This window comes from Antechinus flavipes, chromosome 1, assembly GCF_016432865.1.
Source record: "Antechinus flavipes isolate AdamAnt ecotype Samford, QLD, Australia chromosome 1, AdamAnt_v2, whole genome shotgun sequence".
NCBI classification, from domain to species: domain Eukaryota; kingdom Metazoa; phylum Chordata; class Mammalia; order Dasyuromorphia; family Dasyuridae; genus Antechinus; species Antechinus flavipes.
This window is the reverse complement of record NC_067398.1, coordinates 718497948-718525430: the sequence shown is the minus strand read 5'-3', so window position 1 is coordinate 718525430 and position 27483 is coordinate 718497948. Positions and strand designations below refer to the sequence as shown.

At 47.4% G+C, this 27483-nt stretch overlaps 1 protein-coding gene and 1 long non-coding RNA gene across 2 annotated transcripts in view; one reads left to right on the top strand and one right to left on the bottom strand.

Annotated features, from left to right (window-relative positions):
• Window positions 1–26272, bottom strand: LOC127545745 (uncharacterized). Its single transcript, XR_007949813.1, has 3 exons — window positions 26187–26272; window positions 2228–3017; window positions 1–1009 (listed from the first exon to the last, which is right to left on the bottom strand). It is a non-coding gene; the product is annotated as an uncharacterized LOC127545745 (long non-coding RNA).
• An 826-nt stretch (window positions 26273–27098) lies between these two features.
• Window positions 27099–27483, top strand: part of GNB1L (G protein subunit beta 1 like) — a 121844-nt gene continuing 121459 nt past the window's right edge. The window contains exon 1 of the mRNA XM_051973214.1: window positions 27099–27191. The gene's annotated coding sequence lies outside the window, so the exon portion shown is untranslated. The remainder of the gene's footprint in view (window positions 27192–27483) is intronic.

Below are 27483 nucleotides of genomic sequence, written 5' to 3'. Positions count from 1 at the left end.
TTTCCTGATTCTCAATCGGCATACATTTATTAAGCATCTACTGTTTGCCAGAACTGTGCTTGTTGTTAAATGTACAAAATCAAAAATGTCTTTGCCTTCGAGGAACTGGCATTCTCACAGAAAAAGGAACAGAATGAAAAAACATCTCCTGTTTTGTACATAGCAAGCTTCGTGCCGAGACCTCGCCAGGGGTCCGCGTAGAAAACTGAGCCAGTCCTGCGCTCACGGAGGACGGGGTAGCAGCGGTGGATGGAAAGACCCAGTGGTCCCTGGAGGGTAACGCTGGGAAGAAAGGGAGCCCCTGGCAGATGAGAATTGGGCGGCAGCCTCAAGTTTTATGCTTGTTTTAGGCCAGCAAAATGAAATCCAGCAGTGAGGAAGCCGCCCCGTTTCCCCGTGCTGCCCCATTCTTGGATCCCGGGATTTCCTCAGCAGCTCCTTCTCTCTCTTGCCAACATTTTTTTTTTTTCCAAATCAAAACTTTTATTGAAACTCCGGCTGCCCAATGACGTAAAGACACTGATATAATAATGTTAACAAAGGGAAAGGGAAGTGCTTCATAAAGAGAGAATGCGGTCGGAGCAGCCAAGAGGCCGGAGCCACGAGCAAAGCGGGGACTCCTGAATTCTCATTCCTTTTATCCTCCTGAGAATCCAGCTCATATATTCCTCTCCAGCTTTCAGCAGCCGCCTGTGCACATGTCTGCCAGGTGATCCTCAGACCCCCAGAGCATTGATTCTCCCCCTCCTTGGGAAAAACCAAAAACTCTCAAGATTGGCTAAGTTTGGCCCTTTCTTCTTGGGTCGCCTCCACTGTTGCACGAACACTGATAGGGGTGCTGCGTCAGGACGCCGGGCTCTGGGTCCAGCACGGAAGAGAGTCCCGGAAGTCAGCCGGCCTGCTAGGTTACAAAGGGAGCCTCGTTGGGCAGACTTGCCCAAGGTCACACTGGAAGTAAGTATTGGAACCAAGTCCTCTAACCCCTGAGCAAGGGGTGTGAACTGTTTCTCTATAACCAGAGAATAATAGAATAGAACATGTATAGAATATGATTTAATATGTGTCTAGATATACAAATGTATAATGTATATATGTATATGTGTATCTGGCCTGTAACTCTATAAACTATAATAATAACTTTAGTAGAACCCATAACCCCAGAGGCTTTTAGCCATGCTACCTTAGATTCTTTTTTACCCTGGGCCTCAGTTTCCCTTTCTGTTAAATGAGGGAATTGCAAGGTCACTTTGACTCTTAAAAAAAGTCTCATGCACAAACCACCCTGTTTCCTAAGGAGATTTTGGTCCCTGTTCCTAGGAAGGTAGACGTTGAAACTCTTAAGCTGGGGCCCAGAGCTGTGGTGACAAAACTCAGGATTTGGGGCCTAAGATAACCCCTTAAGGCTAAGGAGCAGGGAGTCATAGGAACCTCAGGGGGTCTCACTCTCAGGCTTAAATAAGTGAATTATTATAATATAGAGATATTATATGTAGTACTATTATATAGGATATACATATATATGCAATAACAGGGATATTCTGACCCTCTCTAAGCCCCTTCCCTTCCCCCCACCCAATTGGCCAGCCCAAGGATCACACATTTCTTGAGGGTCTGAGCCCTCCTCTTGTTTCACTACCCTTCCCCCCCCCCCAGGAAGTACTTGACAGTCCCACTGAACGGATGAGAGGTGAAAGCTGCCTCCCCATCAATCGTTGCCAGTCTCACGAGTGACTGTCATCAGGCCATTGAGAGCTCTGGGCTGGGCAGGGCCTTGGATGTCCACAAAGGAGAACCCTCAGGGGGAGGAAGTCAAGGAAGGCAGGCAGCTCTGAGCCTGTCCCCAGCTCGGGGGTCCTGCAGGACCCGCCCCCAATCTGCCTTCCTCCTGTCTCCATCAGAGCCTGCCATCCTCTGAGAACCTCGTCTCCTAGTTTACTGGGAAAATGGCAGCCATTCTCCACGAGCCCCTCTCTTCCCCTCTCCCTCATTGACCCTGATCCTTACCAAGGCTGACCCCTCTTCTTGCCCAGGCAACCGCACTCCCCACCTCTCCTCCCTCCCACTCCCCCTTCTCCTCCCTCCCACCGCCCCCTCTCTCACTTCTCTATTTACTGCCTCCTTCCTTTTTGCCCCCCAAACTGCCCGTGCCCCCCCATCCTCAGACCCTCCCCAACTTGGTCCTTCCCTCCCTGCTAACCTCTCTCCCCTGTCCCTCTGCCCTTTGTACCTGAACTCCTGGAAAAGGCATCACATAGACAGGGCCCCCACTTGTCTCCTCGCTCTCCCATTTAACTCCTCAAGATCTGGCTCACGACCTTGTCATTCCCCCAAACCGCCTAATAAACAGAAATGCAATTGGGTCCATTGAGAAGTTGACGGAGATCCCCTGCCCAGATCACTTCCTGATGTTGCAGGCCTGGATCCCCTCTGAGCCTCCTGGTGGAAAGCACTTGCCTTCCAGGCTTTGACCAGTGGAATGAGAGATGGTAGGCAAGCCTGTAGGATAGCATCGGGCTTAGAGTAAGGAAGCTCTGAGTTCAAATCCTGTCTCAGACACTTAAAAGTTGGCAACTCTGAGCAAGTCACTTCAGTTCTGTCTGCCTTAGTTTCCTTGTTTGTAAAATGGGAGAATGATCTCATAGACTCCAGTTATTCCTTCCACATCGCGGGGTTAAGAGATCTGGAGAATATGTATACATTTTTCTGGTCCTCCTTTCACAGCTAAGCAGAAGTCTGAATTTTTTCTTTTTCTTTTACGGGAAACTTTACCACCAAATTTTGGTCACTATCACACAATACTATACCCATATTTTATGTGTTTCTGAGTTTCTAAACTTTTTTGTGTCATTTGCAGCGTCTGCAAAACTCTCCCAGATTCCCATTTAATTTCTCATGGCGACCGGTGAAATATTGAATCATGATGAAGAAAGTCACGATGTGGAAACCCATAATGGTATATGTAGCATGTGACCAGTGTAGACCTGCCACTTTCAGTCTCAGTTTCTTCAGCAGTAAGGCTGTAAAAAAAAATAAAACCTTCACAGAATTGTGATGATGACATGAAGATAGATTTTAAGTCCTTTGCAAAGTTTAAAGCAATAGCCTCCGTTAAGTAATGGCAGTGATGATGATGATGATCTCCAAGATTCTTAATTAAACCTAAAACCGAAGAGCCCATGCTCGCCCCCTTCCCAGAAACCAGACCACTGCGGGGCACGGCCCTGGCAAAGGCCAAGGCCGGCCTTTCCGTGATCAGCACTCATCCCCGAGACGCCCGGAAAGGCGATCTCCCCGCCCCCTACAACCTGAGCATCTGCACAGAAGCCCCTTTGATGGGGACGGCACGGCCAGAAATGCCATTAGCTGCCTCCCCCCATCCCTGTCGGGGCCACAGCTTTCCGGGGGCTCCGCTCGGGTTTCAGGGCCTTTTCCATCGTGGGCTTTCCAGGACCCCCTTCCTGGCTCCTGGTTCCCAGCCAAGCACCTGTGAGTCGGGGCCTCTGAGCCTCACTGTTTAATTTAGCTTTGGACAGCAAAGCTGCATAAGGGCTGAGCGAGGCTAATCCCAAACTCTAAAGAGGTTTAAGGCACTCTGGTTTCACCTAATCCTGAAACCCAAGCCCGAATCCCTGAAAACCCTTCCACACCCCAGCAACACAGGCAAACAGAGGCGGCTTCCTGGCCCCCACCATTAACAAGACACCAGGAGCTGGAGGTTTGGGGCTGATTCCCTCGATTCAGGGGGCTTCCTGCTCCAACTCAGTGGCTGGCCAGGTCCCCAGCAGCTCTGGGGGCCCGGATGGAGCTTGGGGATGTTTGTTGGATTCATGGAGCTCTCCAAAGCCCTCCCAAGTCTGTGCCCTAAATGGCGCCCCCTCCATCTCTTAGAATCTGAGAGTTCTTTCAAAGCTCAGATCACATGCCCTCTCCTCCAGGAAGCCTTCCCTACTCCCCACACTGCCCAACTGTCATCACTCTTCCCTCGTCCAAATTTATTTTTGCATTTCTTTCATGTAACCTCGTCTTTATCTGTCATTCTTCATTAGAATGGAAGCTCCCCGTAAACAGGGACTGTTTCCTTTTTGTCTTTGTCATTTTCGTCTGACTAGCACAGTGCTCAACACCCAGTAGATAAAGTTACTAATTTTACTAATCAGTAGATTAGTAATTTACTAATTAATTACTAATAAATTTGCTATACTAATTACTAATTAGTATACTGATAAAAATTACGGAATCATAGGAATAGGGAATGTTGGGGGAGTTGTGGAAAGATAGGCACACCATTACATTGTTGGTGGAGCTATACATTGGTCTGACAATTTTAGACAGAAATTTGGAATTATATAAAGAAAACAAAACATCCATGCCCTTTGACCAGAGGCCAAATGCTTCAAGGAGGTCAATGATCAAAAAGAAAGATCCCGTACGTTAATAAATAAAGCTCCCACCAAATATTTATGGCAGCACCTTTTTATAATAAAGAATTAAAAAGTATATATATTCCTTTTAATAGGAGAATGATTAAATAAACTGTGTATGTAAGAAATGTTGAGTTTGGCGAATAGAGAGAACTATGGAAAGATTTCTAGGAGCTGATGTTAAACATAATGATGTGAAAAGAAACCAGGAAAACTACACACACACACACACACACACACACACAATGTAAGTGGAAAGGAAAATGACAGTGACAGAACCTTACAAATTGAAGGCTATGAAATTATAATGAACAAACTTGACCCCCCAAAAAGAGAAAATCTGATCATTTCTTTACACAGGTGGAGGCCTACAGGAGTGCAAAATTATGTGTAAAGTTGATATTTTCATTTTGCTGAAGTATTTTTTAAAATTCTGTTATATTCTTTGACCCAGCAGTGTTACTACTGGGCTTCTATTCCAAAGAGATCATAAAAAAGGGAAAGGGCCCTGTATGTGCAGCTCTCTTTGTAGTGGCCAGAAACTGGAAACTGAGTGGATGTCCATCAATTGGAGAATGGCTGAATAAATTGTGGTATATGAATGTTATGGAATATTATTGTTCTGTAAGAAATGACCACAGGAGGATTTCAGAGAGGCCTGGAGAGACTGACATGAACTGATGCTAAGTGAAATGAGCAGGACCAGGAGATCATTATATACTTCAACAACAATACTATATGATGATCAATTCTGATGGACGTGGCTCTCTTCAACAATGAGATGAACCAAATCAGCTCCATTTGTTCAATAATGAAGAGAATCAACTATACCCAGAGAGAGAACTCTGGGAAATGAGTGTGGCCCACAACACAGCATTTCCACTCTCTCTATTTTTGTCCGCCTGCATTTTTGATTTCTTTCACAGGTTAATTGTATATTATTTCAAAGTCTGATTTTTCTTGTGCAACAAGATAACTATATAAATATGTATTCTTATATTGTATTTAATTTATACTTTAACATATTTAACATGTATGGGTCTACCTGCCATCAGGGGGAGGGGGTGGGGGGAAGGAGGGGAAAAATTGGAACAAAAGGTTTGGCAATTGTCAATGCTGTAAAATTACCCATGCGTATAATTTGTAAATAAAAAACTATAGTAAAAAAAAATAAATGAAGATGGAAAATCATGAAAAAAAAAAAAAGAAACAATCAGCAGGATGATTTTAGAGAAACCTGGAGAGACCTACATGAACTGATATTGAGGGAAGTGAGCAGAACCAAATCATTGTACACAGCAACAATAAGACAATGTGAAGTTCAATTCTGATGGGCCACGTGGGTCTTTTCAACAATGAGGGGATTTAGGCCAATTCCAATAGACCTGGGATGGAGAGAGCCGTCAGCACCCAGAGGGAGAACTAGGGGACTGAGTGTGGAGCATAACAGTATTTTCACCTTGTTTGTTGTTATTTGCTTAGGTTTTTTTTCTTTCTCATTTTTTTCCCCTTCTTGATCTGATTTTTCTTGTACGGCAGGATAAATGTGGAAATATGTACAGAGGAACTGCACGTGTTTAACCTATATTGGATTATTTGCCATCTAGGGGTGGGGAGTGGGAGGAAGGGAAGGAGAAAAATTTGGAAAGTTTTGCGAGGGTGAATGTTGAAACTATCTTTGCATGGATTTGGAAAATAAAAAGCTATTATTAAAAATTTAAAAAAATAAAATGTGTGTTATCTGAATGAATGAATGAATGGAAGAAAATCCCTCCCAGAAGCCATGGCCCCAGAGGAGGTTAAGAAAACCTGGACCTGAATAAGATGCCGACATTCACAGTATTCAGAGAGCAGCAAATGTCCCAGACCATTTAGCTGCTCCGGGATAATCCTGATTTAGTCAAATCCCAAAAGGCAGGAAATTCAAAGCTACTGATGAAAAAAAGGCCGGGAGGGTGAGTGTGGCCATTGTCCAGGGCCCTGCAAGCCCACTGCCCCTCCCTATAAGGTTACATGCAAATAGAGTCAAGCCGGGAGTTTTATGAAATTAAGGGTGGTGGATTTTTTTTTTTTTAATCAAGCCAGGATCTCTTTGGCTTATAAGTGGCGATCGAATGACACGAAATGTTTGGGAATGTGATGGAACCTCGAACGACAAATTGCATGACCTCGATTAGAGCCAGCTGGGCTGGCTTAGCTTAGGGCTCTAAGCAGGAGGTTGGAGACGGTTCCCTCCCTCCTTCCCTCCCTCCTTTTCTCCTTCCCTCCTTCCCCACGGCTCCTCTGGCCGAATCCCATGCTTTGGGTGAGCTTTGAGACCCGTCTGGGCCAGACCTGGAGGCAGGGGTGTGGTGAGCCTTCTCTTTTATTATTCATGTTACTATTTAATTAATACTTAGTCATCGAAGCGATCTTCCATCGAGGGCCCTCACTGAAATGGTGAGGAGGCCCTGCTGCCTTGGAGGCCTGGCTGGCAGAATGCACCCACCTATTGTTCCCCCTGGGTGGGAAGATGGTGCTAAATGAAGGCAGGGTCCGGAGAGGCTCCTCCTCGGCCTCCCCAGAAAGTGTCCGAGGCCCGGGCCCATAAAGACCCTCGAGTCCAGGTAGCGTGCGGCCCCGGGAGGACGCACAGGCGCAGGTGGAGGTCACGTCCTGCAGACTCCCCAGCAGCGTGGCTGAGTATTCTGCACTCACGTGGGACCTTTCTCCACCACTATGGGGTGCGTCCTCTGGGACTGTGCAGGACTAGGCTCATCTCCCTTGCCCGGAACAGCACCCCAAATTTTGAAATTTAATTTAGTTGTCCTGGGGCAGCTAGGTGGTGCAGTGGATAGAGCTCCAGCCCTGAAGTCAGGAGGACCTGAGTTCAAATCTGACCTCAGACAAATATTTGACATTTCCCACCTTGGGCAAGTCACTCAACTCCAATTGCCTCAGCAAAAAATGATAATAATAATAATATTATATATGTATATTTGTATATATGTCTATGTGTATATATATATGTATAGGCTTCCCTTAGTCTTCTCTTCCTCAAGTGCTTTTCCTATCAACTCAAGAGCCTTGACCCCCCCAGCTTACTCCTGCCAAAGTCACCCTTGCTTCCCAGAATTCTAGAGGCAGTTAAATGAAGCAGTTAAATGACTTGTCCCGGGTCACAAAAACTATGTGTCCAATCGATTCAATCTTGCATTTCCCTGACGCTGAGCCCAGCTCTCTTTATTCTGTGGCGTGGGATCCGTTTGAAAATCATCCTAGGCTTAGGGCACATACTAACCTATAACATCCAAGGCCGGACCCAGCCCCAGCTGTAGACTGACCATCACAGCCCCGAAAAGACAGTTTAGGTGGTGTTACCTTTTCCCTTGGATGCTCTAGCAAGCTGTTGGCTTACACGGAGCTCCAGGCCACTAAAACCGGCTCGTTGTTTATTCAGACAAATTACTACCCCTCCCCCCTGCCACTCCCCTATCCTGGACTTGTGAGCTTAATTTTGGGAGCCCGAGCATCAGCTTTGTTTCCCCCATTGCCCTCTGTCGCCCTGTTAGCTCCGGCTTTCTGGCTTGTGGCGGTTACTGGGAATTCCGAGTGTCCCCGATCCATGCGTTGGTCCTGCTTCCCTCCTCTGGCTTCTTGGAGTCTTTGAGGAGGAAGCCGTCTGTGCCTTTATCCGGCCACTGGAGGGTCATTGCTTAATTCCTCATGCTCCGCTTACCCTTCCTGAATCTCCCGGATCCTTTCTCCAGCCGCGCGGCCACTTCTGCTGAAGGTCAACTCCTGGCGGGCAGGGCCCGGCCCGCTTCTGTTCTCATCCCACACAGGATGTGCTCAAACAAAAGCTTTCCACATCTTCCTTCATCAACAAGTGGCTTTCACAGAAACTCCCCGAGAACCACCCGTCTCCAGCTGGGGGAGAGCTCAGAGTCCGGCTCCTGCCTTTCCCTCCAGGGCTGGAGGAGGATGACCAGTCCACAGTCACCCAAGTCATCAGCCACAGAAAGGGACCATGGTTCTCCACCAGCCCTCAGCCCCCCAACGCCCGGGCACCAGGGCTGGACGCAGACAAGGCTCCTCCCTCATGTCCCTTCTCCGGATCCCCCTGCCTGGTCTTCCTCTCTCTCTGGACCCATTCCTGTCCCCCCCCCCCAGGTCAGGCTGCAAACTGGTCCCTCTGCCTCCAAATTCTTCCCATTCCTGCCCGTCCTGATGCTGTCACATTAATCTTTCCAAAAGACGCTTTTCATCGTGTCCCTCCTTAGCTTAAGAAAATAAGACGGTCTCTTCTTGCCTCCTGCTCCAATCCAGCCTCGGCGCTTGCCATTCAATCACTCTCCCAAGTGGCCCCACCTTCACTTCGTGGCATTAAGGGCTAGAAGGGATCATAGGATCAGAGATTCAGCACTAAAAGGCTCTCTGGAAGTCATAGCAACACTTTATGGAATAAAGAAAACTGAAAACAAATTCTCTTCCATTGGGGAACGGCTGAAAAATCTGGTATGGGAAAGTTAGCTGGGCAGTCATTTCAGTCGTGTCTGACTGCGTTGTCAATGACAAAGAAAAGGGACAATCCCAAGAGCCCCCCGCGTCCCCAGAACTCTAGCAGGTGGAGCCCCGAGAGCCATCCCAGCAGGAAGGGGCCAGGTTGGAAGGGCCTTCAATGTCAAGTATTTGATCCTGGAGCTAATGGGGAGCCACTAGAGTTTACTGGAGGAGAGTCCCCGGGCTTAAGCGTCTCACTTTGGCAGTTGCTATAATTGAGTTTATGATGGAGTGGAGCATTTTGCTCTTTGCATTATTCTGACTCCTTGTCCTTTGAGTTCTCACTTTCAATTGTTCAATAAGAATAGCAAGAATTTCTAACTTGCTTTTGTTTCCCCCTCTCCATTTTATATGTTTGTATTTTGTTGTCTTTAGTCAGAGGAAACGATAGTCATGTTTTCCACCGTGTGTACCAAGGAGCCTCTCTGCAATTTTTCTTATGTCACTTCTGCCAAGGTGGTATTGGATGCCCCTCTTAGGAGAAGAGCTACAAACGTCCCCCTGGACAGCTCTAAGCATGTACAACCCTTCTATAACTATTTCCACACTGATCACACTACACAAGAAAAATCAGATCAGAAAGGGGAAAAATGAAAAAAAGAATAAAAAGGCAAGCAAGCAACAACAGAGAGAGTGAGGATGCCATGTTGTGTTCCATACTCAGTCCCCACCATCTCTCTCTGGGTGCAGATGACTCTTCATCGCTGAACAAATGGAATTGGTTTGAATCATCTCATTGTTGATGAGAACCACATCCATCAGAATTGAGCATTGGATAATCTTGTGGTTGCGGTGTCCAATGATCTCCTGGTTCTGCTCATTTCCCTCAGCATCAGTTCATGTAAGACTTCCTAGGCTTCTCTGTATTCATCCTGCTGGTCGTTTCTTACAGAACGATAATATTCCATAACACTCAAATACTGTAATTTATTCAGCCGTCTCCAACTGATGAGCGGCCACTCAGTTTCCAGGGGAAACACTTTTTTAGCGGACATTTTTCTTCCCTTTGAGGGGAGGGTAGCATAGTGGCTATGTAAGGCACTAGAACTGGAGCCATGAAGACCAGAGCTCTGATCCTGCCTCAGACTCTTTCCAGCTGTGTGACCCTGGGCCCATTACTTAATCATGCTCAGGTATAAAATGGGATGAATTATAGCACCTTCTACCAGGAGGATGCTATTGTTGTCAGCATCAAATGAGATGATGGGTACAATGGTTTGGGACCTTACCATCGAGTCCCTTCTAGAAAACACCAGTTTTTCTGAATTACTGTTGTGTTGATACCATAATAGTAATATATATTGTATAATATGTTATTAGCATATAATAATGATGAGAATAATTCTAGGTAGTGAGCTAGTGATTGGCCCAGCAGACTCCATAATGCAGTGTTTGGAGTCAGGAAGACTCCTCATCCTGAGTTCAAATTCAGTCTCAGACATTTGGTAGTTGGGTGATCCTGGGCAAATCACTTCCCCCAGCCTGCCTCAGTTTCCTCATCTGTAAAATGAGCTGGAGAAAGAAATGGTGAACCACTTCTGTATCTCCTCCAAGAAAACCCCCCAATGGGGTCACCAAGAGCAAGACGTGACTGAGACAACAGCCAATTAGCCTCGTGGCCGATAAAGACTTTTTCCTCTCCACACGGGACAGGAAATGGCCAAGGAGTGCTTGCCCCCGAGCAGGGGATGTCCAAAAACTGCCCCACAAAGCTCCCCGTGGGCCCAGGGCAGGCAGAACGCTGCCCGGACTCTTCTGAGCTAGGGCCCTGTGGTGCTCTCATTTCCTCCCCAAATCCTTCAAGAAGTCACCTTTATTTTTCCATCCATTTCCTTATTAGGTGACAGCTTGGGAGTCTGAGTTAAGTATAGTTTTCAGTGACTTCAGGTTTTCCAGCTCAACTCTGGGTTTGGCCCAGGCGAGGGCTTAATGAAGGCTTTTCCAACCCATTTTTGTCTCCAAGTGTAGGTGCTCCCAAATGCTGGTCAGTTGATTGATTTGCAAGGCTGCGGGGCAGCTTATTCTTCCTGGCTCTTGTTAGACATTTCCTGTTTTACCAGGAGCACATCATTCCTGCCTTTTTACGAGCTACGGAAGTCTCGGTCCTCGTCTGGCCCGCCATCTTTTAACCTGACCCTCCCTTCCTGAGTCCACCTTTTTCTTCTGCTGTCCTTAAGACAGAAACGTCCCTGAGGTCTCCTTAACCAAGACTTAATACTATGAGTGACACTTTCCAGGCTCCTTCAGGCACCTGCTCTGTGCCGGTACCATCATAGGGAGCCCATATCTAGGTCAGACTGGTCTTGGGGGTTCTGTGGCACCTGCTGGGCCCAGGCCACGGGAGAGCAGAGCTCTCCTAGCAATGCCATGGGAAGGAAGAGCTGCTTTTGGACCTCCAGAGACATAGCTCTCCTTTTATGAGCTGTGGGACCGGGGTCGCCTCCTGCTTGAGGGCTCCTGTATACTGAGGAAGGCTTCTGGGAACACCTATTTCCCATCAAAGTTTGAAGGAGGGTGGTCTGATGTCTCTGGACTGCAAAGATGAGGCAGAGGGCAGAGGAAGCCCAAGAAAGCCAGGCACGTTGCAGGCAGCATCTCCCCCTCCTTCATGGAAAGGGGCTGGGGGGACATCGGGTGCTGGGACCCGCAGAAGGAGGGGAACGAAGGGGGAGTCCACTGAGCAAAACCTGGACTCTGGAAGGGGGCTCCAAGAGCACCCAGCTCCAGCCGGCTCCCCCACCTGAAAGGGGCCCGGGATCCCTTTCTGGGGGTAGTGTGATCCAATGGAGAGACTGCCAGATAGCCAGATGATCCTGGAAGGACCACTTCATTTCTCTGGGCCTCAGTCTCCCAATCTGTAAAATGGGGCCAGAGTTCAGACTCAACAACCCTAAGATCTCCTCCAGATCTAAACTATCCTATGATTGTGTCTGTCCCCCAGAGACAGAGATTTGTGCATGAAGACTCTTCTAAGGAATAAAGGGAGCACCAGTGGATGGACATCTCCTCCTCCATCTGGCCTGCCCAGCACCCGCCATTTGCATGTCTGGCTCCCCTCCTTCTCATGTAGGACCCCTGAGATCTTGCCCTTGGGTTCATGTAGTTCCCTTCCCCTTCCTCTGGGTCCTGTTCCTGGCTCTGAGGTGCAGTGAGAAGGGGCAGCCTTTGGGGATGGGCCTAAATCCTGGCTCCGCCGGTTTCTGTCTGGGTGATCCTGGGCTGGGACCCCCCCACCCACTCCAGCAGGGCACTGGATCCCCCAGAAAGCTCCTGGCTCCATCTACCTTGCCGAGGCTCTGACTTTAGGCTCCCAGCAGCCACTTGAGGATGCCATTCTCCCTTTGTGCTCCCACCCAAGTTTAATCTGCTAAATCTCCAAATCCAGCTTGTTTCTGGGGCTCCTAATGTGAGTGACTGACATGTTGGGAATACTGTCAGGAGCTGGGTGGAGGGAGGATCGGAGAGGGGAGAGGCCGTGGGCAGGAGACCAATTAGGAGGCTACGCAGGCTGGTGAGGGCCCAGGGGAGGGCGGGAGCTGCCGCGTGGGGGAAGAGGATGGAGACGAGGAATTTTGTGTGGGCAGAAATGACAGGACTTGGTGACGGATTGGATCTGGGGGGGAAGCCAGAGTGAAGAGTGAAGGATGACTCCGAGGTTGGGAACCTGGCGTGGTTTGGGAGGAAGGCAAGACTGGGGGCTGGGGAGGGTGAGACATTCAGCCGGCCACTGGGGAGGACGGGGAGCCCCCGGGCAGTCTGAGGACTGCGGGTCTGGGGCCACAGCCCACTCCCAGGAAGCCGGGTCCCGGGGAAGCGGAGCCAGGACACGTGGCTAGTTCAAAGCCTTGTACAAAGTTGGGGAGATGTGTTAGTGCCTGTGAGGACCCCCAAGAGCAGGTTCAAGGATATGGGCTGCCCAAAGGCTCACATCTAGGGGGGCTGCATCCCCATTTATGTGGGGCTTTCCTACTGGATCCCAGCGTTCCTGGAGGAACCCGCTCTTTCATTTTGATTCAGCAATTCCCTGATGGGTTACATCCCAAGGAGACGGAAAGAAGGGGCCCAACTGTACTCAAATATCAACAACAAATTTGGGGGGGTTGAATCACAGCAAAGACTTGGAAAAGGGGGTACCCATGGCATGGAGAATATCACATTAATACAATGGAATCTTGTGTCATAAGGAAATGTGAATATGTAGAATTCAGAGGAACGTGAGAAAATGTACATGAACTGATGCACAGCAAAATGAGCAGGACCAGGAGAACACTGTGCAGAACCACCACGAGGCAGCACAACTTCGCTGAACTGCAAGGGCCAGTTTTTTGTCCCAAAAGACAAATGATGAACCAATAGCTCCCTCTCCTTAAAAAGAAGAGGGGTACGATGGGTAGAGAATTTTGTATAGACCATGAGAAGCAGCCATTTTGTTTGTAGCTTTGACATACCTTTTTTTCTTGGTCACTAAGAATCTTTAAATTTTAGTGTAGTATTATAGTTATTATATTATATTATATTATATATATTTATTATATCACAATATAAAATTTTAGTATGCTATTAAAAAATAAAACTAGATAAAAGTATCCATCCATTTAAATAAATAAAACTTAAAAATACAGATGCTGTAGAATTTTGCCAGTGACCAAAGTCAAGCTCACTAGCCTATAGTCTGAAGACTTAATTCTCTTCCTTTTAAAAAATATCAGGACGTTTGCTCTTCTGCACAGCTGAGCTCTCTCCCATTCTCTACAAAATTTCCAAGATGGTGGACGAGGTATCTTGTTCACTGGTTCTTTCAATACCTCGGTGTATATTTCATCTCGTCACAGTAACTGGACGTCACCAGCAATGGCTAAGAGATCTTTTACCATCCCCGTTTTCTTCCACGGCATCAGCTCCTTAGCTGCCATTTTTTTCTTCTGTCGCAGTTCTTCTCTCTACCGATATAACATTGGACAGCTACCTTTTTGTAGCCCCAAGGCTTAGCACAGTGCCATGTATATATTAGTGTATAAGTGTTTATTGGATTAAGTCAAAGTTCCCTTCTCCAGCTTCAGTTTCCTTCCTTGAGAAATGGGGGAATTGAATACATAACACCTAAAATCCCTTCCAGCTCTAAATATGGATCCTTTTCTGCCCTGTTGTATTAATTCTGTTAGATGATATTTAATTTGATTGATCTTGACGTGAAGAAGACCTGAGTTCAACTCCTACCTCTAACATATCCTAACTGGCTGTCCAGTTGTGCACACCCTTCGATCCAGCAGTGGCTCTACAGGGCTTGTATCCCAAAGAAATCTTAAAGGAGGGAAAAGGACCCACCTGTGCACAAATGTTTGTGGCAGCCCTCTTTGGAGTGGCTGGAACTGTGCAGAAACTGGAACCTGAGTGGATGCCCATCAGTTGGGGAATGGCTGAATAAATTGTGGTATATGAAGGTTATAGAATATTATTGTTCTGTAAGAAATGATCAGCAGGAGGATTTCAGAGAGACCTAGAGAGACTGACAGGAACTAATGCTGAGGGAAGTGAGCAAGACCAGGAGATCATTGTACACACCAATAACAAGACGACATGAGGATCAATTCTGACCGTCGTGGCTCTTTGCAACAAGGAGATGATCCAGGCCAGTTCCAATGGTCTTGTGTTGGAGAGAGCCGTCTGCATCCAGAGAGAAACCGTGGGGACTGAGTGTGGACCACAACATAGTGTTTTCACCCTTTTGTTGTTGTTTGCTTGCATTTTATTCTTTTTCATTTTTTCCTTTTTGATCTGATTTTTCTTGGGCAGTGTGATGAATGTGGAAATACGTATAGGAGAGTTGTACATGTTTAACCTATAGTGGATCACCTACTGCCTCAGGGAGGGGATGGGGAAGTTTTAGAGCATGAGGTTTTGTGAGGATGAATGTTGGGAACTCCTTTTGCGTCCCCATCAGCCCCTTTAACCACTTCAGCTTTTTCTCCTTATCGGGACAAGCCCTTTTTGTCTCTTCCAAATTAAGCCTTTTCCTGCCTCCTGGGCCGAGTCCTGTGAGAAGTCACCAATCTTCTTGGTCACCGCCGACCTTTGTAGACACCTGGGGTTGCTCTCTCCGGCCTATCAGAAGCGAGCGGATGCGCAGGAAGGACTGCGCTGGTCCGGGCTGAGTGCGCAGGAGGCAGGTACCAGGCCCTGGCTGACTGATGGGGGATGAGCCTTTACGCTGCGCCATTAAGGGGCCCAGGTTCCTAGGTGCAGACGGAGCGTGGGGCCCCGTATTCCCTTGCAAAGGTTTCAGGGCAAAGAGGAAAGCCCAGGAAAGCTCGGCGGCTCAGGACGGTTAAGCCCTGTCCATAAAAGTCACTCGGCACCTCCTCAGGAGGGCCGCCAGCGCCCAGGGAGTTTCCTAGGATTTTCTGGAGAAGCTCCGGGTGGGGCCTTTAAGTGGTACCTGGGACTGAGGAGTCCCTCTTAAAGTAACAGCCATCTGATGGACAGAGCGCTTCCTCATTCCTTCCTGAGCCTGGCAGGAAGCCTCCGTGGGCAGCCAAGGCCACTGGGCTGGGACCAGGACCTCCTCCCTCGGGGGATCCAGGAAACCTTAGCACAGACCCCTCCCTGGGGGGCTTTCCCCAGCCCCTCTCCCCTCACCTGGCACTCCTCTGACTTGTCAGTGGATGGAAAGTGGGGAACTTGCTCACGTGGGTACTGGGGCCTCTCTTTCCCCTTGGCTTTGCTGCCTGCTGTCCGTCACTCAGGACACTGGCTCTCCTGTCCCTCTCTGCCCCTGGCACCCTCACTGGGTGGTCTGTCAGCCCCAGGGATTCAGTTCTACGCTGACGCCTCTCAAGTCTACTGATCTGCCTCGGCCGTCCCTGCTGATGGCCCTAGGAGAATCTGCCCTGGAGAAGGGTTAAATCCAGTACGTCCAAAGCTGACCGTCCCCCAAGCCCTTCCCGTCCTCACTCACCTATGACCATGGAGGCTGGCCTCCTGGTCTCCCTGCATTAAGTCCCCACTGGCCCTGGCCCCCAATAGCCAATCTTGAGCGTCCTTTTCAGCGATCTCTCCCCACCATGTCTCCTTCTCTCCTCTGACACTTCGGTCCCTCTGGTGTAGACCCTCATCCATTCACACAAACCAGGGAGGCAGGCAGACCCTCCCCAGCAGGCCCTTACAGTAGTAATTGCAGCACTATGTGACCCATGTCATGGCCTGCTTGGGGGGGGGGGCAGCCTTCCTGCCTCAAGCTTCTCCCACCCAAGTCTGTTCCCTCCTCAGCCACCACAGGGATTTCTCTTAAAGAGAAATAGGCTCAGACCTAACCAGGTCACCCCCTCCTCAACAAACCCCACTGGCTCCCTCTCCCCTTTAGGGTTCAACACAAAATCCTCTGGTGGTCACTCAAAGGCTTTTGTTACCTGCCTCCCTCTGCCATCTTCTTACCCCCGTCCCCCCATGAGTGACAAGGGGGCTCTTTGCACTTCTAGAAGGAGACCCTCCCTCCCCTGACACATGTCCTTCACCTCTCCTCTCCTCCTTGTCCCCACCTCCCCGATCCCTGCCAACATCCCCCCTTCTCCCAGAGGGAAGACTCTGCCCACCCCCCACCCCACTGCCCCTGTCCTATCAGAGTCTGCTGGACGACACCGTTTAAAAACAAAGCTACAATCTCTCCGGAAGAAGATGGTGGTGGGAAGGGAGCAGCTCCCGGGGGGTCACAGAAGGATGAGGAGACTTCTGGGGTGTCCTGGAGTCTAAAGGCCATCTCTAGGAGGGAGGGATTAGGCTCATCCCGCTTAGCCCAGAGGGCAGAGCCAGGAAAGAGCAATGATGGAAACTGGCCAGGAGGACAGAGGTGGGCTAGGACTGGGGAAGTGAAGGGTCCCTGGAGGAAGGGGGCTGCCTGGGGGTGGGGGAACAGAGGTTCTCTGCCCAGTGGGCCAGGGTTGGGGGGGTGTCTATGTGTGTGAGGGTTTGTATGTGAGTGTGTCAGTGTGAGTGTGTGTGTGTGCAAAGTCTGGGCCTTTAGGCTCTGATCCCTAAGCTACTGTCCAAGGGGCTGCCCTGAGGGGGGCAGAGTTAGGGGGCTGGGATGCCGAGGCCCAGGGAAGGGAGCCTTGAGCCCCAGGATTTCACGGGAGCCCCTGTCCGCAGAGTTCTGGGGAGGCCTCAGGAGCTGGGTCTCCTTCCACCATCCGGGCTCACTGGGCCGGGGCGTCCCTGCTGAGCCCTGCCCTGGTCTGAACTGACAAGGGCATGTGAACCTGAAGCAGGAGCTGCCAGGCTGCCCAGTGATGGAGGGCTCTGGGATTAGGGGGATTGGAGGCCCCCACACCAGAGAGGAGGGCAGGGCCAGCCAGCTGTGAGCCAGGAGCTGGAGAGCAAACAGACTTACACAGCCCTGTATTTACTCACCCAGGGCTAAAATAATCTCATTGTTTTCCAACTGTGAGTTGACAGCAGTTGAGATTCCACTGTGAACTTATGGAGCTTAAAGGGGCAAAAGACACAAAGGAGAAGGCTTGTTTCCCAAGCGCACACCTAGAAAACCTACAAAAGTGAGTGCCAGGTGAGCAGCAGTGTCAGGAGGGCGGGCCAGCCTGCCCGCGAGCTCCTGGGGCCCCATCTTCCAGAGCTGGGGGAGGGTGGGGACGCCCCGCAGATTGTTCAAGGCCCCGCGGGTCCCTGAGTGACTCCAGGACAGGTCACCCAGTATCTGGAGAACTACAGCTTGGGGAAGGGCGGCCAGAGGAAGAACCCATGACTGAGGGGTCTGAAGGGTGCTGTCACCCCAGGACACCCTGGAACAAGCAGAGGGCTGGGAGGGGAGGGAGGCGTTGGGGTGCACGTGTGGGCTATCCCCCATCATGGGGCTCCTGGAGCCACATATCAGCAGGTCCCCAAGCTGTCAGGGTCTCTACTAGGAGAGACTTCAAAAAGGATTTTGAATTATTCTGCTAGAAAGATGGGTTTTAGCAATCAGAAAAGAAAAAAAAATTGAAGGAATTAGAGTAGGCAATAAAAAAATAAAACTATCACTCTTTGCAGATGATATGATGATATACATAGAGAAACCTAAAGAATCAATCAAAAAACTACTTGGAACAATTCACAGCTTTAGCAATGTTGCAGGATAAAAAATCATAAATCATCAGTATTTCTATGTTACTGGCAAAACCCAAAACAAGAGACAGAAAGAGAAATTCCACTTAGAATAACTGAGGACAAATAAAATAAAATGAATACGATTACAAAACATTTCCCCACAGAAACAAAGTCAGATCTAAACAATCAGAAAAATAACAATTGTTCATGGATAGGCCGAACTAATACCAATACCAAACCTAAAACTCAATATAAAGCAGCAGCCATCAAAATCATTTGGTAAGCTGAAAAATAAAGTAATGGATCAATGGAATAGGTTAGGTTCATAAGACATGATAATCAATGACTATAGTAATCTAGTGCTTGATAGACTCAAAGACTATAGCTTCTGGGATCAGAAATCACTATTTGACAAAAATTGCTGAGAACACTGGAAAATAGTATATCATAAACACAACATAGACCTATATCTCATACCCCTTACCAAAATAAGGTCAACTGGGTGCAAAGTTTAGATATAAGGGGTGATACTAAAAGCAAATTAGGAGAGCAAGAGGCAGTTTACCTATTAGATCTTTGGAGAAGGGAAGAATTTTTGGTCAAAGAAGAATTAGAGAACATTAAGAAATGCAACATGGGTAACTTTGATTACATTAAGTTAAAAAGTTTTTGCACAAACAAAACTAATGCAGCCAAGTTTGAAGGGAAGCGGAAAGCTGGGGAAGAAAAAATTATAGCTAGTGCTTCTGATAAAGATTTCATTTCTAAAATATATAGAGAACTGAGTCAAATTTATAAGAATACAAGTCATTCCCCGATTGATAAATGGTCAAAGAATATGAACAATTTTCAGATGAAGAAATAAAAGCCATCTATAATCATGAAAAAAAATGCTCCAAATCACGATTGATGAGAGAAATGCAAATTAAAACAACTCTGAGGTTCCACCTCATACCTCTCAGATCGGCTAAGATGACAGGATAAGACAAGGATAAATGTTGGAAGGGATGTGGGAAAACTGGGACACTAATGCATTGTTGGTGGATTTGTGAAACGATCCAACCATTCTGGAGAGCAATTTGAAACTATGCCCAAAAGACTATAAAACTGTGGATTCCTCTTGACTGAGCAGTGCCAACACTGGGTCTATATTCCAAAGAGATCATAAAAGAGGAAAAAGGATTTACTTGTGCAAAAATGTTTGTAGTAGCTCTTTTTGTAATAGCAAAGAATTAGATGATAAGTAGATGCCCATCGACTGGGGAATGGCTGAATAAATTATGGTATATGAAAGTAATGGGATATTTTTGTTATATTTAAAATGATGAAAAGGTTGATTTTTAGAAAAACCTGGAAAGATTTGCATGAATTGATGCTGAGTGAAACAAGCCAAACCAGGAAAACATGCCCAGCAACAAGAAGATTGTGTAATGAGATTATGTGATGATCAACTGTGATGGATTTGGCTCTTTTCAACAATCAGGTAACTCAGATCAATTCCAATAGACTTGGGATGGAGAGAGTCATTCACAATCAGAGAGGCCTATGGGATAAGTGTGGATCAAAGCATGGTATTTTCACCTTTGGTTGTTGTTTGCTTGCTTGTTTTTTTCTTTCTCTTTCTTCCCCCTTTTGAGCTGATTTTTCTTGTGCAGCATGATAAATATGGAAATAAGTTTAGAAGAATTACACATGTTTAACTTATATTGGATTACTTGCTATCTAAGGAAGGGAGAAAATTTTGGAACACAAGGTTTTGTAAGGGTAAATGTTGAAAACTATCTTTGCCTGTATTTTGAAAAATAAAAAGTTATCATAAAAAAAGATTGTGTGATGATCAACTATGATAAACTTGGTTTTTCTCAGCAATTCAATGAACCAAAACAATTCCAATAATTTTTGGTTTGAAAGCCATCAACATCCAGAGAGAGACCTTAGAGACTGAATGTGGATCACTGCACACTATTTTCATCTCTTTTCTTCTTTTTCTTTCTCATGGTTTTTTGTTCTGATTTTTCTTTCCCAATATGATTCATATAAAAATAGTAACAAATGAATGTACATGTACAACCTAAAAAAATTAAAATAAAAAAATTTCAAAAGGATTTTGAAAATGAAGAACATCAATTAATATAGGGGCCATCATGACTTCATAATTCTGGCAACAAACATGTCCCTTGCCTCTTGGAAAAGAAATGATGGAGGATAGATAGAGGAGAAATACATTAGTATATATTAACTTTTTCTTTTTTTAAGGAAAAAAACATTTTTATTTCTTATTTTTAAATTTTTTTCATAGTACTTAATTTTTCCAAATACATGCAAAAATAGTTTTCAACATTCCAAATTTTTAATTCTAAATTTTTCTTCTCTCTCCCCCCTCCCCTCAATTTGATATAGGTTAAACATGTGCAATTCTAAACATGTTTAAACATTCACCAAGCTGTGTAAAAACAATCAGATCAAAAGAGGAAAAAATGAGAACGAAAACAAACAATTAACAAAAAAAAAAAAGTGAAAATACTATGCTTTGATCCATATTCGGTCTCCATGCTTCTCTCTCTGGATGTGGATGGCTCTGTCCATCATAAGTGCCTTGACTTTTTTCTTAACTAAAGTTCTTGGTTACGAAAGAAAGACTAATTAGAAGCAGAGGAGAGGGGGAGGCAGGGGAGTCTTTGAGAAGCAATTTTATTTAAAAAGAAAAATACCCATAAAATATTTTGTGACAGAGTGGGCCATGGCCGTCTCTTGCTCTGTGCTCTCTCTCCGCAGGGTCGTTTATCCAAGGTCTCGCCTGTCCCCTACCCCACCCCTCTGGGGCACTGCTGTTTTGTCTCTTTTCCCATGGAATTTAGTGTTATGATGTGTCACCCTAACCAACAAACGCTTGTTGGGCTCCTCTTAGGGGCAGGGCAATGGGCGAGATTCCGTGAAAGCGAATGAATGAAGGAAACCGCATTTATTAAGCCCTTCACTGTGCGCCAAGCGCTAGGCTAACAGAAGGCCCTGTTTGTTGTCTCAGGTGGATGCATTGTCTGGGAGAGCTGTGATTCCCAGAAGGCTTTTCTGTCACTCAGGGGAAGGCAAGGGGGTAAAGCAGAGAAGGTGATTGTGAGGAAGTCCAAGAGTGAAGGGGGGGGGGGGGGGCACAGGGACTTCCTCCTGGCTTGATCTCCTGACCTCCTGAAGCTCACCAGGTTGCAGCCTGTGTTCCTGAGGCAGGAGGCCTTGGATAGGGGCAGGGGGTGGCGAGGAAGAAGTCACACCAGGAGCAAGCCCTGTTTCTCTAGCCAGTCAGCGAGGTTCCTTGTCATCCTGTGGTTAACAGACCAGAACCAGGCGCTTTAGAATGTCTACACATGCTCTGATGTCTCTCCAAGGTGCTTCTCTTAGCATCATTGCAATTGTCCCAGAAACAGGATTCTCATCCCGTCCGGGTCGGGGAGTGTCGGGGTTCTCTGCACGTGTCTGGTCTCGGGACTGGTCTCAGTGGTCAGTCCTCTCTTCCGGGAGTAACACTACGATACCCCCACCTTCAGGGTTACCCCTAGAGCCCCGCTGGGAGCTCTTGGGACCTGAGAGGGGAGAATGAGCCCAGAAACTGCAGAGTATGCAAGTATAATTTGGAGAGGGGGCCCGCCATCAGGGGATTCGGGGGCCGGCTTCCTGGAGAAGGTAGAGTCGTGTACAGCGCCAAGGATTCTGCCTTCAATATCTGAGGGACTTGGAGTCGGAAGATCTCCCTTCAAAGTCCTCCTCAGACATTTACTGGGCTGAGTGCTCCTGGAAGCTGCTCTCTCTCAGCTTTATTCTCAGTTACTTAACCTTTCTCAGAAGATGCTACGAATGACATCATCGGTAAAGCAAGAGCGTTTTCGCAAGAATCAGAAGAGAAAGTCTCCTTAAAGTGCTTTGTAATCTTTAAAGCATTGTTTAAATGCTATTATTATACATGTAACTACCATTAATAATGAACAATGAAAATAAATACTAGCAATAACAGACAGCAATAAATTACCAAGAACTATTACCCATGAACATTGATGTGTCAAATATTAATCACCCAAAAAGGTTAACACTTTAAATCTCCTTCAAAGAGAGCTCCTCAGTGCCCTCCCTCTGCCGGGGCCACACCCGGGCCCAGCTCACACCCTGGATCTCCATCACTCACTATTCCCTTTCCAGACCCAGAATTCCGGGCTTCTTTTATCCTCCTGCTATTATTCCCTCTCTCCCAATGCCTCCCTCTTCCTAACCCCGTCCTCTGTCATCACGGTGACCTCATTCCCTCCCCCTTAGTATCCTCCCAGGCCAGGTCATCATGCCAGGCTCCCGGAGAGGGAGGGGGACGTTTAGGCCGCCTTGTCATTTTGAAGCCCAGGAAACAGCCTCAGGGAGGTCATGGGGAGATTGCGGGATGATCCGCAGTGGCTAAGGGACACCCTCCTCCAGTCTGCGGCCCTGAGTTAGTGTCAATCCAAAAATCAGACAGTTTGAGCACGTGCTGTGAGGATCCAAAAGGAGGCAAAAGACATCGTTAGCATCGCCTTTACTTCTGTCTTCGACCCCTTACTTGCTGTGATTATCACATCGTCAGGAGAGAGGGAAACCAAAGCCTTCTTCCCAAAGAAAGACAAGAGGGGAACAGCTGCCCCCTCCCCCGCCAAGGAGTTTATCATCCGACAGGAGACAAAAAGCGCAGCTCTTAGCACAGGGCCTGGCACACAGCGGGCATGTGCGTGCTCATTGAAGGACTGGCCTGGCTGCCAACCTTATTACATATTACTCATCACACATTCTGGGCATTCTAGGTCACATTCCTGATGTCCCTGATGGGGATGCCCCTCTCCTCCTTGGGATTCTTTTCTTTCTAGGTTTTAAGATGCTTTCTCTCTTTCCCTCCCTTCCTCTTTCCTTCCTTCTCTCTCTTCCTCCCTCTCTCCCTTCCTCTTCTCCTCCTTCTCTTTTCTCTTTTTTTCTCTGTTCTCCCTTTCCCGCTCCTTCTCTACCTCCTCTCTCTCTCCTCTTCCCTCTTTCCTTCCTTCTCTCTCTCCCTCTTCTTCCCCTCCTTTTCTCTGTCTCCCTCTTTCCTTCCTTCTCTCTTCCTCCCTCATTCCTTCTCCCTCCCTCCCTTCTTTCTCTTCTTCCTTTTTTCTCCGTCTCCCTTTCCCTCTCCTTCTCTACCTCCTCTTCCTCTTTCCTTCCTTCTCTCTTCCTCCCTCTTTCCTTCTCTCTCTCCTTTCCTCTTCCCCTCCTTTTCTCTCTCTCCCTCTTTTTTCTTTGTCTCCCTCTTCCTCTCCTCTCCTCCTCTCTCTCTGACCACTTCTTCTCTGTCTCTTTTGCTGGATCCTTCTCCAGATCACCTCCTCTCACTGTAGGAGTCCCCCAGGGCTCTTTTCCTGACCCTCTCCCTCTATACTCCTCCTCTGGGTGATCTCATCAGTTCCTGTAGACTTAATTACCAACTCTATGCTGATGATTCTCAAATCTACCACTCCTACCCCACCCTCTCTGGTCTCCAATTTTAACTGCTTTTCAGACATCTCCAAGTGGATGTCCAGAAAAAATATTAAGTTCAACATGTCTAAAACCTAACTCATCATCTTTGCCCCTAAATCTTCCACCTCCTTCCCTGTCCCAACTTCCCGTTCCTCTGAGGGCACCCCCTCCTCCCAATTCCCTCAGGCTCCTCACCGCTGCCTCTCCCATACTGGAACCTCCCAAACATGGAGTTACCCCTGGGAATGTGTGTGTCAACTTCATCATCCATGTGGATATCCCTGGAAAGTATGCTGCCAAGGTAACTGAAGGGATCAAAACACACAGAATCTTTTTGATTTTTCCCCCCTGGATATGGCTAAGGGCTTAGGACTATATGAAAGACTGTTACTGAATGAATGAAAGAGCATGTATTAAGTGCCTACTATGTGCCAGGGTCCAGAATGCATGACTCTGGAGTTTCCCTTTAGGCAAAAAGAACATAGAATCTGAGTTGTGTTCTGGGGCCCCGGCGTGGGTATTGTGTTGTTACAGAGCAAGTTTCCTCTTTGTTTTCATGCTCTGCCTCAGTAAGGGCAGAGTTGAGGTTGGTCATCCCCAGAAGACAGGGATAACCCTTCTCTTCCTGTAGTAAACCCACAGGTGATTTTTCCCTCCACAGCAGAGGAGCAAGTAAGAAAAGCTCTGGAGACAGAGGATGTGATTTCAAATCTCACCTGACACTGACATACGCCTTCACTTAGCTTCAGTTTCCCCATCTAGAAAATGGGGGAATTGGACTAGATGCCTCTCATATACCTTCAAACTCGAAATCTTTAATTCTTAACTCTCACAAGCATGTTGCATTTATATAAACCTTTATGTGGATATGTAATATACACATAAAATCCCCTCCATTAGAATGTAAGCTCCTTCAGGGCAGGAGCGTTCCTCCTTTTGTCTTTATGGGGACTCAGTTCCCTCTCCTCCATCCAGGTAACCAAAAAGAAGGACAAATAACAGAGGTAATCTTGTATGAATCATATCCAATGTCGACGCCCTGTCATTGTTTTAGGAAATGTGAGGTTCTCCAACTGAATGCGAAGGGCAGTGACTGAGGACTGAAGCCCTTTAAAAAGCTAAGCCTGCTAATCCCTGGTCACATGAACAATTTGAGTTTATCAGTTCTAGATTCAGTCAGGACACCTAGAAAGGAACAGCATTCCGCATAGGAAGAAGCTACGAGGACGACTCCTGCTAGGCCATGAATTCAGGAGCAGACCCAGGGAGGGGGGCTGAGCAGGGGACTCGATGTAAGAAAGGTCATCAGGACGGGAGGTGGTCTACAGCCATGCTCACTCTGGGGGAGAGGGAAGCTCCTGTTTATGAAGCGTGCGTGATGTTTTGTATCTTTAACCCAATCATCTTTTCCCCCCAAAATATGTATATATAGTTTAGATATTGATATGTGTACATTCATAAATGTGATGTGTTCCCCTTCATGTACAAAAATACAAAAAACTACAAAATGACATGTATAGAACCAACAATGAATGTGAGGGCCTGAATTATTCTCAAATCATAATCTAGAGAATACCTGAACAGTAAGTGCGTTAGAAATGCTTATTGACTGACGAAAAGGGTAAGTTTCCATTGTATGACTATGGACTGCAATTAGTTCATAGATTAGGGTTCCATAATATGAAAATGGACTGAATGTAGACATTTATGTATATCTAGATTTCTGGCTTTCCTTTAGACATTAAATTGAATGTCTACTTCAAGAGGCAGGGGACATTTTCTGGTTTGTTTTATTTTTGCCTTCATTCATTTTGATTTCTATAATAATATTTAGAATAAATTACAACAGTGGATACGTATGTATGTTTGGATACATACATTGATATAACAATATATTTATATATCTGTGCATAAACATGCAAAAACATAAATAGAAAATCCACAATTCTAACGACAAAATGTAGCTGTACGTGTTTTACTGATCTGTCAAAGGCTTGAAGTATTTCAAATCATAATCTGGAGAATGTCTGGGTAGTAAGTGCAGAATAAATGCTTACTAATAGACTGGAGGTGGTGAGCTCCATTGTATATTGTACTTGGTTCAGAGCTTAAGGTTCCACAGCATGACAATGGATTGAATGCATTTATGTTTATCTATACTTCTGATTTTTCCCTTGGCCATAAAATCAGTCTCTTCCTTCAGTAGTCTTGTAGCATTCCATTTTAAAAAATAAAAAGGACATCAGTATTTGATTGAACTCAACGCGGACCTTAATTTCCCAGCATCAGAGCAGCTGCCCGTCTGCTGAGCTCCTCAAAGATGCACCAGGTTTTTAAAAGGTTTCTCGAGTCCCTGACCCTGCAGGGTGGTGCCCAGGCTTAGTCTGCGGCCCGGGGTGCAGAGACAGTGACCGAGTGAGAAGACGCATGGAGCCGATTTACCCAATCATCTCAATAACGGCCTTTGCTTTGAATTTACTGGTATCTACTGGCCGATTGTTCATGCTAAGTTCATCGGGAGGGACCTGTGACCTGTCATTTTGGGAAGGATTAAGGAAGGACATTTCCAAAATGACAAACTAGTCAGTTTCTGAGGGATCCAACCCATCAGTAAGTTGGGGACCTTACCTGCTTATCTCCAGATCCAAGTACGGTGCCTGCCGTGAAATAGGGACTTCATAAATGCTCGCCGAGTTACATGTTAAAGGTTCAAGAGCAGTAACATCTACTTTCAAACGTGGCGTAGGCCCTAAGAGTGCTGGGCTTAAACTCTGGAAGATTTGCTTCTGCTTACTAGGTGAATTGGCTACAAAATGTTTCTTTTCTGAGCCTCAATGTCCACATCTGGAAAATGGGGGCAATAGTATCTCCAATACCTACCCTATGAGATTGTTCTGAGCTCAAATCAAACACTACCCTTAAAGCAACTTGTAAATCCTAAAGTGCCAGGTAAATGTCAGCTCCATTATAGATAAAATATACATTCTCATGTAAACGATGATTTATTATAACTATCCACGGCACCGATACTTATCCGACTCTGACAGTACATCAGGAAATATTCCTAAAGCACCTACTGTGTGCCGGGCACTGGGCTAAGTCCCGGAAGTACAAAGAACCCCAGGCCCTGTTTTCTATTTCATCGGGAAAAATAAATTCGGGGCAATTTGGAGGGAGGGGCACCGGGAGAGCCTCCTGGGGAGCCTCGAAAGAAGGGGTTCCTCCGCGGAAGGGGCGGCGGACCGTAGGTAGGAGGCGGCCCCGGAGCAAGGCCCCTTTGCAGTCCGGCCGGGCCCTGGGATGCAGGTGATGCCTCAATGACCCGAACTAGAGGTCAAGACCCCATCTCGAAGAGGCTTTAAGGGTCAAAGCATCTTCGCCGGCTCGCGGGCAGCCTCGGCCCCGCTGCCCAATGAGGAGCAGCCTTCGCCCCTTCCGGGATGGAGCTTCCGGCTCCTGGGAGCCACTCAGGAGCCTCGTTCTCTTCGTAATGCCTGCTCATGGGGCGCAAGCGCGTGTTAGATCCGCCCCCTCTCTGTTCTGGAACATCCTCGGGCGGCAGCCGGCGCGCATGCGCAGCAGCCGCTTGGAGGCCGGACCTTGGCCTGTATCAGTCACGGGGCGCGGCCGCAGGTTGGTACTTCTGCGCCGGAGCGGGAGGGAAGATGCGTGCGCGATACAGGCGGAGGAGGGTGTGTTCGAATGGGCCCAGTCCCTGTTCTCTCCCGAGCGCCGGAGAACGGAAGACTTCCCGCGTTCTCGGAGGAGGGCACTTCCGGCGGCTCCACAGCGGTCGCTTCCGGGAGGGGCGGAGTTGATGACGTCACATACGTTTTGCTGCTCCGTTCCGCTCTGTCTGCTCAGTCCGGGGATGGGTGAGCTGGGACGGAGCCTTCCGTGGTGGCCGTCCTTGGGCCCCGCGGGG